Raw genomic sequence first — 17,806 nt, 5'->3', positions numbered from 1 at the left:
TCATTGCATCGTCTTTAATGGTAGTGAAGGATCAGTCTGCGGATATGTAGATGCTGACTATGCAGGTGATTTGGAAAAAATAAGATCTACTACAGGTTACGTCTTTACTCTTGCAGGTGGAGCAATTAGTTGGATGTCAAAGCTTCAAGACACGGTTGCATTGTCCACTACTGAAGCTGAATATATAGCTGCTTCAGATGCCAGTAAAGAAGTAATCTAGTTAAAGGGTCTGCTCGATGAGATTGGAAGGACACAAGAGAAAGTGAATGTACTTTGTGACAGTCAAAGTGCTATTCACTTGGCTACAAACCCTGCCTATCATAGCAGAACCAAGCACATTGATGTAAGGTATCATTTTATGAGACATGTGATCGATGACGGAAAAGTAGCTCTTAAAAAGGTCCATACACGAGAAAATTGTGCAGACATATTCACAAAGCCAGTTACAGTAGAGAAGCTGCGGTGGTGTTTAGCTTCTCTTGGCTTGCAGGAAAGATGATGAATGGGAAAATTGTTGTCAAGGTGGAGTTTGTTAGATTGACAACGAATTAGTAACTCTAGGTAAAATGTAAATAGACAGTTTTGTACCGAAAAATTAGTTATGTAACGATAGTTGGTGATATAAAACTATCAGATGTTCATGAAATAAAACACGGAGATTCATTGTTAATTCCAATTCAGTTTATTATTCAGTTTCGTGTCTTGGCTGTTGAGTTTCTTATTTTCTTCATTATTTCACTTATTCTTCCTACAAAAGGAAAATTGCGACCATTGTCGAAGGACAACTGATAGCACTCCGATATGACCCACGGAAGGCATCGGGAGACCCCAGCACGAAAGAGATGAATAAGATAGATTTCAATGATTGGTATGAGTAGATGATAGGCACCATCAGGTCAATAGAGAGGATACCAAAGGTTCTACTGGACAAATTCTCAGATGATGTCTGGTTCAGAGCCTCACATGCACACACCTATCTTAGACCACAGTGTGTCCACCCAGAGAGATTTAAGATGAGGCCGCAGAGGTTCATTCTAATGGTAGCAGTGCTACACAAGGAGGTGGGATCATGGCCGGGAGTGGCCTGTGAAATCACGAACGGGAAATAAAATCACTTATTCGAGGCCTTAAAGTAGTAGGAACAAGGGGGCGATTTGGTGGAAAGTAGCAGGAAGTGGCCAACAGAAAATCTCCTCCACCCCATGGTGCTTCACATGGAGGATAAAATGTTCGAGCTAAGGTAAACAATTGCCAGCTTCAAAGGACAATCAAGTGAGAGAAATTATCCTCCCCAATTTAAAGGTTATACCATGTTCTCACCCATTATCACAACCCCGTTGGCCATGCAACTCCCCACAGGAGTAACCCGCTCTCCCTCTCAGCCAACGATCCCTAATCCAAAGAAGAACCAAATTTTTCGCAGTTCGGCCATCAAAAATCCAAAAAACTACTCCACCACCCCCAATTTTTGACCTTACTGACAAGGTTGAGCCCTCAATTTCCACATCCCCCATAATTGAAGAGATTCCCAACAAAACTTCCACCACTTTTCATCAGTCACAGGAATCATCCTTGCACATAACCTCCACCTCCACGACCCTGTCAGAAACCCCCCTTGTCAGGCCAATGAAAAACGACCATGGAAACAGAAGTTGAGTCAACTAGGAAGGCACAAGGCACAACTTTTGTCAATGGTACACAACTAACATCACTTGCATCACCAATGCATGGGTCAAACCCACCACAAGGAGGAAGCCTAGACACTATTCTGCAGGGAGAAAGGATTGAGCCGTACCAACCACTTTTTCCTATAAATCTCACAGTGGTCCCGAATCCTAGCACCATTGCCCCCACTCCGAAATTCACTCTGTAGTCACAAAAAGCTCATTCGCTTGCCTCCCACTCCGAAAAATCCATCGCCAACAGCCTACCCATACAACAACTTTTCCCCGAAGCTAGTACAATGCAGTTTGACAAACTCCATCACTAGTCATCGACATAATTATTTACATTTATACAGCAAGTAGCGCACATGGCTGAAAATATAGATGAGGATCTGGCCAAGGAACATGCGCAGTGGAAAAAGTAGTTGTATGGGGTAACAAAAGAGTGCGATCACCTGCGGCAAACAATACAAATTTGCAAGCCCAGGTTGATCAAGTCACACAACAATTTAGGTCATTATGGCCAACAATCATTGATGCAAATACAAAGGCACCAACGAACATCACAACCTACACACTACTAACCTGTTGCGACCACATACAAGAGGCATGATCAAACCTGGTAGCTACCAATGCTGACATGAAAAGGAAGATGGAGACAGTGAGATCAACACTGCTGGACCTAGTAGAGATCTACACGAGGAATGTTGAGGGAAAAATCACTGAAGTGGAAGTGAAGAAGAAAGCACTAGTTGATGCCATCGTGGACAACTACACTCTAATGAACAAAGTCCATGACTGACTAGGAAGCCTGGCACTAAAAAATCACTTGGTCTACCCAATGAGAGAGCGAATATAGAACTTATTCGTTAACACAAAGGACTGTATAGACCCTGCCCACCTATAGTAGATCAATAACCAGATTGATGCCATCCAGGCCCAAGTTGATCAAATTGAGGAAGAGTCTGTAAAGACGAAGAAGATGATTAGAGACCTACGATCACCAGTCTGGATGCAGGTTTTAACTCTTAAGGATTTATGTGACTCAAGCAAACAACAATGGAGCAACCTGCAATACCAGCGACCAAAAGAGTTAACATCAAATTCAGTCGAATCATTCACTCAATGCACTAACCCAATCCTCGTCAGATGGGACACTTCCCTTCAGAGGTACCAGGAATTCAAGAAGCAAGCCATGGCCTCTGTTCTGGAGTTGGAGCCTTCATTTGTAATGGGGGAACCTCAAAGGGAGGAAAGTGTAGTAGAAACAGATACCACTTCGTCAGCAACAGCCAAGGCGAAAGAAGCACCAACCCAGCAGTCAGCAGAACCAGTGCAGTTGATAGTGCAGCCACCACCCAAAGAGCCCATGGAAATACCAATAGGACCGACCGAGGTTGAAATGAATTGACTCAGGGACGAGTCAAAAAATTATGGTCAGGGCTTGTTGGAGCCTTCGTTTAATTTTGAAAAGGCTTTGATTAATTTTGGCTGACCGAAGGATGAGGAGGAAACATGTGGCAGCAAAGGTTAGCTTGCAGAGGAGTCAAATAAACAGCAAGGCAGGAACAGGTAGTTGTGGAAGAGTTGTGGCAAGGTGGCAGCAGAAGACAAAGGCAACCAAGTAGGCGGGAAGGTACAAGAGCATTCGAGCAAGAAATGGAAGTCCATGCAGCAAAGAGGAATATAAAATGAAAGGGCCAGTAAGGGAGAGGGGTTGGTTGGCGAGGCTATTGGAGTTGGTATTGAAGAGAGGATAGATGGCTGCCATAGTCCAATATCAAAAGGCAAAAATTTGGATGAGAAGGACCCTTGAGATTGAGACCAAGCCTGTGAGTTTATTAAGTAATTTCTCACAGTGAAAGCAATTTTACTATGGTAAAATTGGATTTAGATGGTGTACATTGATCCATCTTGTAAATTATGCTAGATGATCAATTTTTTCGTGATAATAGATTGCCCCCCAAAGTATGAGTGTTAGGAGCAAAACATATAAATGAAGTACGTTGTAGAGACACAATCACTAGACAACACAGGGGAGTCAGAGAGAGAGAGACTAATGAAGTTGAATTCAAAAGAGGATAGGGATAGAGGGGGCGAGACTAATGCAAGTCTCCTTTTATGTTGTGGTACGGACCTCACTGAGGCGGGGGAGGCATACCCATACTTGCTGAGATAACTTAGTACAAAAATAATGGTTTGCCCAGAAATATAAAACTGTGCAATGAAGTACATGGTGAATGGTACATGACATGTTGGTATAATAGGGCTAGAAAATAATACAATGCATCCCATATACATAATGCACTTGGTAAAAACATGAGCCAGGACTGAATATAATAATATTTAGTACATGAGATAAAAATCCTGCTATAGGATAAAATGCATGGTGTATGGAGAATGGAGATACCCTCAAAGGTCTTCCCAGGACCTTTGGCAGACTGTAAGATTATTTGCAACCGTCAAAAAGTTACATGCATGTCCATAAACATTAACTAACTATCAAAGCAAAATAGGTGGATTACCTCAAGCCTCCGTGTAGATTTGCTGGAGAACATAATGCAGCTAGGTGGAAGTCCCCCGAGCCGACTCCAAATCAAGTCCTACACATAGAAGACACAAGCATAATCACAACATACAACCTTGATAACTAATACATGAATACATAAAAGACATCTAGTTACACATAACTAAGCTACTCATGCTAAAAGGTATTGGACAAACAAATAAATGAATGATAGTACCAACACCATGGAGTAGACAGTACAACTGCAGTTCTATATTAATGTCAGAAGAGTGATTACAAACATCTATTGCATCAACCTTCCCATACCCCTCTAGCTTCTCTCTCTCCGCCCCTTCGTACCAAATTCTTATGCTTAGATTTGAGACTATGCTCAAGAATCAAGTAAGCTATCCTTTCAAATGATCTAACCTCTATCACCATAGCCCTAGCTTTTCTTATGTAGCAATTGAGTTAGGGTTTCCAAGTTCCTCCATGCGTTCCTTAGGGTAAAAGCATTGAAGTTTCCATGCCTTTCAGCTCTTTCCCATTTGCCTCCTTCATTAGGATTATAAATCCCCCCAAATAGGTCGAACTTGAGATGTTTCCTTGCTTTTCTTGAGTAGATTCAGGAGCAAATATCTAGATATTTATGAGTCAATTCACTCCTTTGACCTTTAGAACCTCATTAGGATCCACTAACACTGTTCCCAAACTAACAACTAGAGTTAGCAGGGTCACTAACACACCCTTAGGCTTACAGAGAAGCTTTATGAAGCAGGTTGTTAGTGTATAGCTAGCGTTAATGTGGAAACAAGGCATGTGATCTTGGTCTTTGCTTCAGCTATCATGTCTTTCCCCTCTGAGCTGATGAGGGGGTCATTTTGTTGTATAAAGCAGGTTGTTAGTGTATAGCCAGTGTTAGTGTGGAAACAAGGCATGTGATCTTGGTCTTTGCTTCAGCTATCATGTCTTTCCCCTGTGAGCTGATGAGGGGGTCATTTTGTTGTATAATAGATTCCCCCTAAAGTGTGAGATCATAGGCTACAATGATGGCCGAAATACTTTACTTAACTGTAATTTTCCTTCTTCGACAAAAATAGAGAGGATCAGAGCTTCGAGTGGTACAGGAAACTTGATACAGCACACATATATAAAAATACTAAAATCATGTCCTGAGTCGGGCTTTCCCATGCTTAGTAACTATGTCAGAGTGATTTTCTCATAAAAGAGATATGATGATGTTGGTTCCCGATAAGCATAACGTAGATCCAATGTCATAATAGGATCATTCTAATGAGCTGTCTCCAAAAAACAATATATGCAACTTGGGGGAGGAAGCAAGGCTGATTGATGCAAACCTCTACCCAAGGTCTTGATTTCCGCTTCACCGAACAACATAGATCGATACATGTGAATATATGCATTGATGTCAAACATGCACGAAATCATCTGATTACCAATCAATAAAGGAGACCGTTAATAGACGTGAGGAAGGCCACCAATAATGGTGATGGTCTCCAAGATGCACAATACAATCTAATGAGTGTGAAAGATGTTTTTGTCATTGAACACCTGTAGAATCGCTTAACCAGGAGCCAATAATGAGAACCCCTGATCAAACACAAGGCGACCTGCCACTAATGTCTGCAAGTACCAAGGCACTAAATGTGTTTCTGGGTTGTCTTCCTAGATAGAGTGTTGAAGTCGATACGAAAATACCTGTCAAAAGGTAGGCAATAATGTGTCCTACATCAATCGACATGAAACGGGACAAGAATTATTTGTTTTTTGAGGAATCTTTGAGCATTGGGTCTAAACAACAGAAGGCATAATGAAAGGATATGCTTGATTGTTTGATGGAGGAAACAAAAGGTTATCCCTTGAACAATAGAAGGCACGACAACGGTTTTAACCATGCAGCACTAGATTCATGAACACCATAGAGGGTTAGGATACATAGATGCAAGAACATCGGGGTATTTAGGCTAAACTCATAGGATGGTAGGATTCATATTGAGAGGTCGTCACAAGGAAGGTTTATCTAAGGGAGTGCCATGTTCAAGGGAACGACTACTACCAAACCACACTTTCTAATACTGAATGCAGTTGTATTGTCTACTTTCCCCATCTGATTAGTTTAGCGAGTCCAGACGGGTAAACTCGTCAATCTTTTCATATTTTAAGAGTCTGAAAAGGACCACGAAAAGAGTGACTCTATGCCTTATCTAATTAGTTTAGTGACTCTGGACAAGACAAATCATCGATCTTTTTATATTTTAAGAGTTCGAAAAGGATCGCGAAAAGAGCGACTCTATGCCCTATCTTATTAGTTTAATGAGTCCAAACAGGCAAACTCGTCGATCTTTTCATCTTTTGAGAGTTTGAAAAGGATCGTAAAAAGAGTGACTCTATGTTTGTGTAATTTAATGAGTCCAGACTTGAAAACTCGGTGGTATTTTCATATTTATAGTCTGAAGAGATCATAAATAACAACTCCATGGTGGTCCCTTTGTCATAGTTGTTAACCGGGTGCGACAAAAGGTTAATAGTATAACTGGATTGGTTACTTTTCTGTGGGTTAATCTATTGAATCCGGATAAAGAGAAACCTATGTTCAATAGATGTTGACCTCATTTTGTTACAAGTATGCGGAGACAGACTAAACTCGTTTTTCGTCGTGAATTTTTAATGAGTGACGTGATGACAAATTCAATACCTTCATCAAATTTTAACGAGTCAAATGAAGAAAACTCAAGGTATCTTTTTTAGTTTATTGAGCAAGGAAAAAGAGGTAAAAGAACTGCTCATTCCTTCTTCATAGATTTAACGAGACTAAAGAAGGGGAAAAACTCGGAGATTTTTCGATTTAAGAGCGAGAAATGGTCCCAAAAAAGAAAGTGCTCTTGTTGTTGCCGTAGATTTTTAACGAACTCGGTGACAAAAACTCAGGATTTTTTAGTTTAACAAGCAAGAAAAGTACCTAACAGAATGCTTGGGTTATCTTTAATAATATTTAATGAGCCTAAACAAAAAAATCGGGATTTGTTCAGTTTTATGAGTGAGAAAAAAGTGCCTAAAAATAATTCTCTAATGGTCTTTTTCAGTTTAATGAGCTAGAAAAAGAGAGAAAAAGAGTTGCTTAGACCGTCGTCGTATGTATTTAACGAGCCCAATGATGATAGACTCGAGTATTTTTCAGTTCTAGAGTGAGAAAACATCCCATAAAAGAAAGTGCTCATATCTTCTTTGTAGTAGTTTAACGAGCCCAAAGAAGGAGACTTGAGTTCTTTCAGATTAATGAGCAAGAAAAATACCATAAAAAGAATGCTCAATCTTCTTCATGGTAGTTTAACGAACCTGAAGAAGGAGACTCAAGTATTTTTCGTATTAACGAGCAAGAAAAATGCGATAAAAAGAACGCTCGATCTTTCTTGATCTCATGCTTGATAATAGAAGGGTCTATGCCATGCATTTCCTCATAAGACCAAGGAAAAACATCGCGGAAGTCCTTAAAAGGGTCAGTGAAGCCCACAATTTCCTTAGGATTGCGATTGGCTCCAATCTGTATGTTTTCCACGATGCCTGTCATGATTGAAATATCGATAAGAAATGTCTTTGAAATATTTCCCATGTTTCCCTTCGATTCCAAAGTTTGGATAGTCGTATATGGTGAGGAAATGATGTCAGGTATGTTAGGTGACAAGATTTGAAGAGGCATCGTGTCCGAATCAGATATCAAAACAGGATGGTGCGAGTCCTCCCAAGATCGCTCTTCTAAACTCATGATTTCTCTAATAGCTTCGTCTGTAGGTAGGACTTGATTGAGTGGATCGAAAGAAGGAACAATTATGGGAGGGTCAGTGGTATCATTGGTCGTAACCAAAGTGACCGGAGATTCAGATGCAAATTGAATAGCTTGGTAGGCCGATTTAGCTGTTGACAACAACATTTGTTCTCCATTGGTGTCAATGTCTGAAGGAGCTGGTAGGATCCGTGGATCGGTTTGTTCATGAGGAATAGAAGAAAGCATATTGACCATCTCTGAAACCTTGGGTGACTGAAGAGGGAAACAACCCATAAGGGATGAAGCGTTTAGTAGACTGGTACCGATACTGATGTAAGAGTTAAGTACACCACCTACTTGTTATAGACATTTTTGTGCCTTACAGAATTGAGCATGAAATGTCCATAATCTAAGGGATCCAAAGTCCCTAAACATGTTGTTCCTACCCCTAGAGGAACAAGGCTAACAAACCACAGCAATTCACAGAAGTTCTCCACCAGAAACTGCTCAAAAACAGGTCAATTCAGGATCAATTCAGTGGCTCCACTAGCTGTCTGCGCTGAATGTCAAAGTCAACACTGGCTACCTGCACTGCAACACAGGTAGAAGCACTACCAGGGTGCGCTGAGCGAGAGTTGACAAATGGAAAGTTCATTCCAAGAGGTGTCAAGACCCAGGAAGCTTCCAGAATCTTCCTCAATGACACTTGCCTCAGTGAATTCGAATAGTGATGAGTAAGAGGTTCCCAATCTCCAAGTGGAAGCAAGAACCTCCAAGTGGAATCAAGAACTGACAGAGGGAGAGGACACTAGTCAGATCTCAAGCTGACTCATCCTCTCTCCAAACATCTATATATGGATCTCTCCTCCATGAGATCTGGAGGCTGGAATTTTGTTATTGCAAAGAATTGCTGTTGGTTTGAGATTGGAATCATTGGGTGCTTAATGCTTTGAAGGGGGTGAAGATAGGAATTCCATTTCCTGGGAAGGAGATGTTGGATTGGAGCCCACTGGGTTATATCTCTTCCTGAACCTTGTTATTCATCAATAAAGCTATCTTGGTTTCTCCTATATACTGATGTATCTTTGATGTATGATTGCATTAGTATGTTTAGTTTATTTCTAATCCTGAAATAGTTATGAATATGAATCTATGTCTTTGTGTAGTGTTCTCTTCTTGTGATCTTGCAGAAACCTCTTGAAGCTGGGCGAGCGAGAAGGCAAGTAGCTGGGAACTCTCAAAGAGAAGGGAAACTGGATCGAGGGACAAACGGAAGACACCAGTTAGTCCATCCATCTCTCTTCATTCTTAATTCATAAAGGAAGAATACTAGAATAGCTGTCTCTGTTTGTTGCTAAGGCACTGTCACACCTTAGGTGGATAGGATCGTCCTGCATAGGCATTTTTCCCCACAAAAAATTGGCGACTCCACTGGGGAGATCTGTTTAGTCATTTTATTTGTGTTTCCATCATTGTTTGTTTCATAGACTCAACAACAACAATCGAACTGCATCTGCTATTCTCAGATGCAAAGTAGACAGCTGCTGCTTTGATCCAATCACTGGATTTGTCTATGATCTGAACAATGGACTCACAAATGATTTGATGATCCTTTGTGATAGATCTCAGTACTCCCTCAAAGCATCCCTTTGATTGTACCTTTCTTGTTGCTTTGATTTGGCCTGAAACTGTAGATTAAATAGCAATCTGTGACCCAGAACCCAGTGAGAAACTCTCGTTTCTCCTTCAGTGCAGACCCTGTGAAGAGGTTCTGCATTTAAACGCAGGTCCCGTGAAGGCTACCTGCGCTGAATGTCAAAACCCCTGTGTTGAGGTTGCACTGATCCAGTTAGGCCTTGTGCAGCTGGGGTTCTCTGCTCTGTTTTGCCTTGTTTTGATCTCTGATTTTTGCAGCCTGTAACCAGCATAGGTACCAGTCTGATAACTCCTTTTCTTTGCTTAAATTCCACCTCCTTTTGTACAAAAAGACTGTGAGTGTTTTTATGTGTTTGTGGCGTCATTTGCAGTTTTCCTTTGCAAGAGTGAAATAGTCATCCTGTAGCCCTTGATTCAGATCTGTTGATTGTGATCTTAGGAGAGAGTTCATTGGCTGTTTGCAGTTGATTATACATTTACTTTTGCTTTTGGTTCGAGTTTGTCTCTTTTAAGTGTCGAAACAAGTATTCATTTCGGAAATCGTTAAGTGTTGTATTCTCTTCTACCCTTTCTGATTTCGAAAAAGTAAACTTGTTTGTATTTGTCATTTAAAAGCAAATTCAAAGTTGTACAAAAAGCTTTCTTTGTAGGCATCAATACTAAGAAAGCGAAAAACAAACACCTGCATTGTGCATTTGCATCTTGATAGTTTGCATGCTTGATTTAGGAAAAGTGCATTAGAGTGTGCTGATTGCTCTTTGAGAAAAGATGGTGTCTTTCTTTTCCCTTTGTAGCTAGGATTTTCTTAAGTTGAAAAGATATAAAGCTTGCTTATCATCTTTAGACTGCATTTAGGAATTGTATCATACATCTCGTGGTGAACCTCAAAAGGCAAACTTCTAAAAATATCAACCTAAAATAAATTGAATGAACTTAACAACGCTTTGAAACATAACGCACAACATAGAGGTCTAGGCTAGAGACGTGTTCCGGCGTCGTAAAGCCTGGTGACTGTCGATCTCGTTGATGGTGGGTGATTCCTCCTGAGAGACGATAGCGCCAGTATGGATTGTGCTCCCACGTACCGTCGCGTATATATTGGGAGACCCCTATAGGCATAAAACCTTTATCCTTAGGAAGCCGTGTCGGCCACCCTACTGATCGCAATGCACCGAACATAGCATTCAGGAAGATCGACCACCCGTACCCTAAAAAGTATTCTGCGGTTTTGCGAAAAGTTTGGCACACCCTCTGCCTAGAACTCCAGAGCAGTTCCTTTTGGCCTTTTTCAGACTCTATAACGGAAAAAGTCCATCCGAGCATTTGTCACTTTGGGCTCGATAAAACATCGAAGGAGACTAGAGTCATCTTTAGCTTTTTCTCGACTCTTTAAAAGTGAAAAAGCAAGTTGTGTCTAAAGCGTCTAAAAAATTCATTCAATTCGGAAACACACTTTCCCCTTTTGTATTTTGGTTGATCGAGTAATCCGCAATCGTGGAAGAAAGTCAATTGAAACCCCGTCGTTCGCGGAGGCTTACGAGTCAACCGTCTTTGTCTCCGGAATCGAAAACAGTACGGACAAAGCGAACTCGTTTAACCGGTTCGAAATCTCCTATCAAAGTTAGAGCAAGTGTTCCAACGACATCTGAGATTTCGGTTACTCCAAACATTTCTGGAAACCCTGCCTCTAAAGAAGAAGTTCAACAGCCACAGAGCGACAGTAACACTGATCCTAGTCTGGGAGCAAATACTTGCGTTACTGAACTAGTTCCATCTGTAACCGGTTTAGAGAGTCTTGCTCCTCAAACAACTGTCGCTGTCGATTCAACCCCTTCTTCGGCACCAGAAATATTTTACGGACCTGACGGTCTTCCCTTTCCACCTGGTTTGATTGCGATAGAGGAAATTGTAGAAGATCCGCAAGAAAGCACTCCAACACATTTTGGAGTCAGGGCACTCTATTTCCTTCGACATCAGAAGTTAGTCTACCACCAGTGGAAGTTCCTGTAGAATCGCTAGGTAATCTCTTGGATAGACTCAAAATGTTTGAACAACCGTCAACATCTAGGACGGTGTCGAATGACACAACGACAACAAAACTCCCTGCCGTCACTCCGACAATGTTTGCCGGCACACCATCTGTCCCGACTAGCTCACAACCGCTAGAAGGAGTCCACCCAGGGACTATTTCGACAGTGTGTTCCGTTCTAGTTTGTTCCTCCGGAATAATATCCGGCAACTCTTATGTTGAAACTCACCAGATTGATCCATTTGTAGGTCAATTTGGGCAATCCAGTGCCCAAGGACAAACAATTCCCTTGAGTTCCGGATTGCCACCGTATGGGGGGCAGTATGCCCTTTCATTACCCCCTCCGGGAGGATATCCATATGGGAGTTCACAACAGTATTCAGGTTATACTTGAGTTACATCAAGTGGTTGGGTACCTATGCTACCTCAGCAACCAAGGATTGTGTATTCTATGCAAAAATGTGTACCTATGTTGAACATCCTGACCACACCAGCTATTGTGACAGTGTCGCAAGTTCAAACGTTGCCTGTTGTATGTCAACCTCAGATTTCTCAGGTTGTAATGCAACAACCCCTTGACCCTGTGACTCAACCACAATCGCCAATTGGTGGGGCGACACAGGTCCAAACAGGTACAATTACCCCACATCTTGGTTCGATGGTTAGTATAGCACAACAGAGTATGGCTTCACAACTGTGGCTGGTGCAATACCAACAACCACAATTCCAACAAGTGTACCAAGGTTCTGAGCAGTAGATATTTGCGAACAGTGGACAACCGTATATTCAAAACGGTCAAAACCAACCGCTTTACAGTGGTCAAGTCCACCACCCGTATCAGTCATACCAACATCAATTACATTATGCTGGTATGCAAAGGCCCACTGCTCAGGCAATTCCATCGTACCCTGGGTATGCTTCACCTAACCTGAATCAACAGTTACCATTCGTGGCAACTTTAGAGTTACCTGATTTACACCAGCTAACAAACGATCCAATTGCTTACGCCCCTTGGTGGCCAACGATTCCTCACAAACTTCCTTCGGACATTCCTAAATTTAATGGAAATCCAGGTGAAGATCCATCGAATCACGTGATGACCTTTCATCTATGGTGTTCATCAAACACCTTAAACGATGATTCGATAAGGCTTCGCCTCTTTCAGAGGACGTTAACGGGTCCAGCGGCTAAATGGTATATTGAATTACCTAGAGCTTCGTTCGACAATTTCAGCACCTTAGCCACGACATTCTTAACCCATTTTCAATTACCGATAAGGTATGAAACGGGAATGGAAATCTTAACCAACTTCAAACAGACAACGGCCACTCACATATCTGATCATATACATGAGTGGCGACGTCGTCATAGGATGGTAAAAACGTACGTTCCCGATCAGTTATTAGCTGAATGGTTTATCAAGTCGTTACTTCCTGCTATAATGGAAGATGTGGCAAAGGGGGGAGTCGTAATGGAAGAGCAAGTTATCGCTCGTGTGCAGTATCTCAACTTAGTCTATACTCAGTCTCGCACGCTCTATGACAAAATACCTGACGCCCCTAGACCAGAATTTTCAATTCCTCCTCCTCCTAAATCAAACAATGACTCTCATGCTGGCGATGGCATGATTGGCACGACAAACGTGAAATCGACAAAGGCTTCGTCTAAGAAATCCCGTAAGACTTCATATCAAAATTCAAAATAAGAAATTCTTGCTTCGGAAGTAAATGCCGTATCAGCGGATAAAGGCAAAGAAACCAATCAACCAGGAAGCAAGAAGAAGCAAAACAAAGGGAAGAAGAAGAAACAAGGTGAGTCATCTCCCGAAAAAACTTCTTCAAACCCTCCTGGGAAAGGGAAACCAAAAAATCCATGTTTTATATGTGATGAGGATCATTGGACAGTCGATTGTCCATACAAAGCTGAGCTTAAGAAATTCTTTAAGAGTTCGCAAACCTCAGCTGTGTTAACTGATCCGTTTCCAAATCCAGGTACAAATATGGTTGATAGTGGAAATTCTTCCCCGTCGCAAGTGCTTATGTTGTCGATCTCCAAACAACAAAATGATGCTTTGATTTCGACAAGGAACAAATATTACGGGAATCCGCAGCTGTCGAACGACAAAGGTAAATATCAACCAAGTAGTTCGACAACAACTTCGACAGAAGTTGTACCGCCCATCATTCCTGAATTAACAATAAAACCGCCAAAAGGAGTAGTACACGAGTCGACATTTAATCCTCGTGCCAGAGCAGCACAACATTATAAGATAGTGGAAGATTTGGCCCAATCGCCATCCGCTATGCCGACTCTTGAAGTACTACAAAATTGTCCATCCCAAAGGCAGGCTTTGTTATCGGCAATTGGTGGGGTTGATCCTAAGGATTCTAATCTTGTATCCTTCGACCACAAAGGATACGATCCTCCGTTACCAACTCAACTAGCTTTCCTTATTCAAGTGAAAGCCCTCAACAAAACTGTTCACCGAACAATCATTTATGAGGGGGCATCTACATGTATTATGTCGATGAGTTGCTGGAAAAATTTAGGGTCTCTGACCTTGTCGCGATCTTCGACGACATTGAAAGCATTCACCGGAAGGACCTATACCCCGTGCGGTATCCTAAATAACTTGAAGGTTGAACTGGGGGGAAAACAGTAGAAATAGATGTTGAAGTCATCGATGGGAATCTTGACTACAACATCCTACTTGGAAGACCATGGATATATGCCATGGAAGCTGTAGTGTCGACTTATTTTAGGAAGATCGCATTCCCTTTTCAAGGAGGGATTACGATCGTCGACCAACAAGACTTCCTCCCTAATGGTTCACAAGTTACAGGAAGCATTCCCATGATCCATGGGAGCAACCATTCGCTTCAAGATATTGGAGTAGGCCTACTGAAAGACCCCACATTAATGGGAACTTTCGCACTTCCACCTCCAATCTATATAGGAGAAGTAGCGTTGGTAAGAGCCTGCAACATGATATCTTCCACGAAGATCTCAGAAGACGATATCAACATGGATCATGAAATGGTTTTGCCCCCAAGCCCTATAGAAATATTGTAGCAATCAATGTTTCGGGCATGGGAGGCGAACCCACATCAACGCTCATCAAGCGTTTGGGTAGATAGGTCTAGAGAATATGGTACCCCATTAGATCCTTGGTCGAGAATGCATGGAACCGACGAAGGAATCCTACAATCAATGTTGATTGAGGGGGCACCATGGAATGATTGCCACCATCGTTCCCTTCTTCCGGATTATGAAGAAGATACTCAACATGACCTTTACCACCCTTCAGTTTTTGAATTCCTATCAAACACTATAAATACGGTGGATTCTGAGCGAAACTTATCCAATATTGAAGAGACTATAGCCATAAATATCTCGACTAAAACAAATGTTGTAGAGAATATTTATGTTGGCAAAGGATGTTCTCCTTCAGAACTAGAAATATATAACGCTCTTTTTCGCGAGTTCAGAGATGTCTTTGCTTGGTCATATGATGAAATGCCAGGCATTGACTCGAGTATCGTTGAACACGAAATTAAGATGTATCCTGATGTCAAACCAGTAAGACAATGGCTTCGGCAGGTGCACCCCAAGAAAGCCGCTGCCATTAAAGTAGAAGTTGAAAAGCTTCTCCATGCTGGTTTTATCTACCCGGTTCCTCTAACCGATTGGGTATCGAATATTGTCCCTGTTATGAAGAAACAAGGGACAATTAGAGTGTGTGTCGATTATAGGGATGTAAACCAAGCTTGTCCGAAAGACAACTACCCTACACCCTTCATCGACCAGATAATTGATGAATGCACCGGATGTGAAATCTTTTCATTCATGGATGGATTTTCCGGGTATAATCAAATAAATATCCGCCCACAGGACCAGTCAAAGACTGCATTCATTTGTCCGTGGGGCACATTCGCTTATCGAAAATTACCCTTTGGTTTAAAGAACCCAGGGGCGACGTTTCAGAGGGCAATGAATTATGCCTTCCATGACATCAAGAACATCGTTCAACCATATCTCGAGGACCTTCCGGCTCATTCGCGAAAGCGGACTGATCATCCGCAGCATTTAAGAGCGATATTTCTACGTTGCTGACACTACAAGATAAGACTCAATCCACACAAATGTGTATTTTGCGTCGGTTCTGGTCGTTTACTTGGCTTTGTAGTCTCTAAGGATGGGATTCGTCTCAACCCTTGCAAGGTTCAGGCGATCATTAATTTGCCTCCACCTTCAAATTTGCTTCAGATTCAGAAACTCCAAGGGAAAGCAAACTTTTTGAGGAGGTTCATTCCCAATTACGCAGAACTTGCTAAAGGTTATACTCGTCTTTTGAAAAAGGATGTACCTTTTGTCTGGGATCAGGTGGCGCAAGCCTCTTTTGACGCTCTGAAAGATTCTCTAGTAAAAGCATCATTAATGTATGCCCCAGACTATCAAAGAGATTTTAACCTGTATCTGGCTGCAGCGGATACGACCATTGCAATGGTTTTAGTTCAAGAAGTCGATGGAATTGAACATCCTATATATTATTTAAGTAAAAACTTGAATGATACAGAAAGCAAATATTCTTACGTTGAAAATCTAGCACTCGCTGCTGTTCAAGCGATTCAAAGATTTCGACATTATGTCCTCTTTCGGAAAACTACCATTTGATCAGATTGCAACCCCATGAATTATATATTGTCGCGACAGTTGCTGGGGGGAAAATATTCAAAATGGATAGCGATCCTTCAAGAGTTTGATCTGGAATTTGTAAAATCCAAATCAAAGAAAGCTTTAGTTTTCGCAGAATTATTGTGCGATCTCCCATCGTCATCCAACGATGAAACATCCGAAGAATAAATTGTGGACGAGAATTTGTTTCTGATATCTGCAAGCAATGAGTGGTATGGAGATATAATAATTTATCTCCAAACCCAATAATTCAGGCCTAACACCTCTCACTCAGAACAGAAACGTATACGATACCAAGCAAAAGACTACATGATCGTCGGTGATACGCTTTACCGTCGTGGTATCGATACAGTTCTGAGAAGGTGCCTCACCCATGATGAGGCCGAAAAAGCCCTGAATGAGTGTCATTCAGGCGCGTGTGGGGGGCATCAATCTGGATATGCTACAGCACAGAAAATCTTACGAGTAGGATACTTCTGGCCAACCATGTTCAAAGATTGCATAACCGCAGTCAGAAGTTGCCATGCTTGTCAAATTTTTGATAGCAAAACCAGAAGACCACCCGCACCTTTACAGCCAATATTTGCTATTGGGCCTTTCGCCAAATGGGGCATCGATTTCATGACATGTAACCCCACCTCGACCGGGGGGCATGGGTATATTATAGTCGCCGTTGACTATTTTACCAAATGGGCCGAGGCGATGCCTACATTAGATAACACTGGTGAAACAACTGCCCTTTTCTTTTTCAATCATGTAGTCACCAGGTTCGACGTACCACAGGCTATAGTTACAGATCATGGATCGCATTTTCGCAATCACATGATGGTTGAATTAGCTGCCAAGCTAGGGCTATCTCACGACAGCTCTACCTCGTATTATCCACAAGCCAACGGACAAGTTGAAGCGATCAACAAGGTCCTGAAGCGTATGTTGCAAAGGATGATCGGAGTTCACAAAAGGAGGTGGCACCTAATCCTGTACTCAGTCTTGTGGGCTTACCGAACATCGGTAAGGAATGCGACCGGGTTCACACCTTTCCAACTAGTGTATGGCCTGGAAGCAGTCTTACCAATCAAGTGTGAAATCTCGTCTCTTAAACTCGCAATTGATCTCCTCCCCTGAACTTCGGAAGAAGAGGCCCATTTCTTGGAATTAATCCAATTGGATGAAACCCGTCGTGTTGCCGCTTTGGCTAACGAAGCCCATAAGAAACGAGTCAAGGCGCAGTTCGACAAAAATGTCAAACCCCGTGTCTTCTCAGAAGGTGACTTGGTCCTGCTTTATGACCAAGAATCCGATAAATTGGGAGCAGGTAAATTTAATTCTTTATGGATGGGCCCCTATATTGTTAAACGAGTGTTAGCAAAAGGAGCCTACGAGTTAATGGATTATGACGGAATTCCACTGGCGCAACCCCGTAATGGGTTGTACCTCAAGCGTTACTATGCTTAAATAGTAACCTGTATGCT

Source organism: Pinus tabuliformis, chromosome 9 (genome assembly GCF_031772625.1).
Source record: "Pinus tabuliformis cultivar Carrire ecotype Pingquan chromosome 9, CPIR1, whole genome shotgun sequence".
Taxonomy (NCBI): Eukaryota; Viridiplantae; Streptophyta; class Pinopsida; order Pinales; family Pinaceae; genus Pinus; species Pinus tabuliformis.
This window is presented reverse-complemented; position numbering follows the sequence as displayed.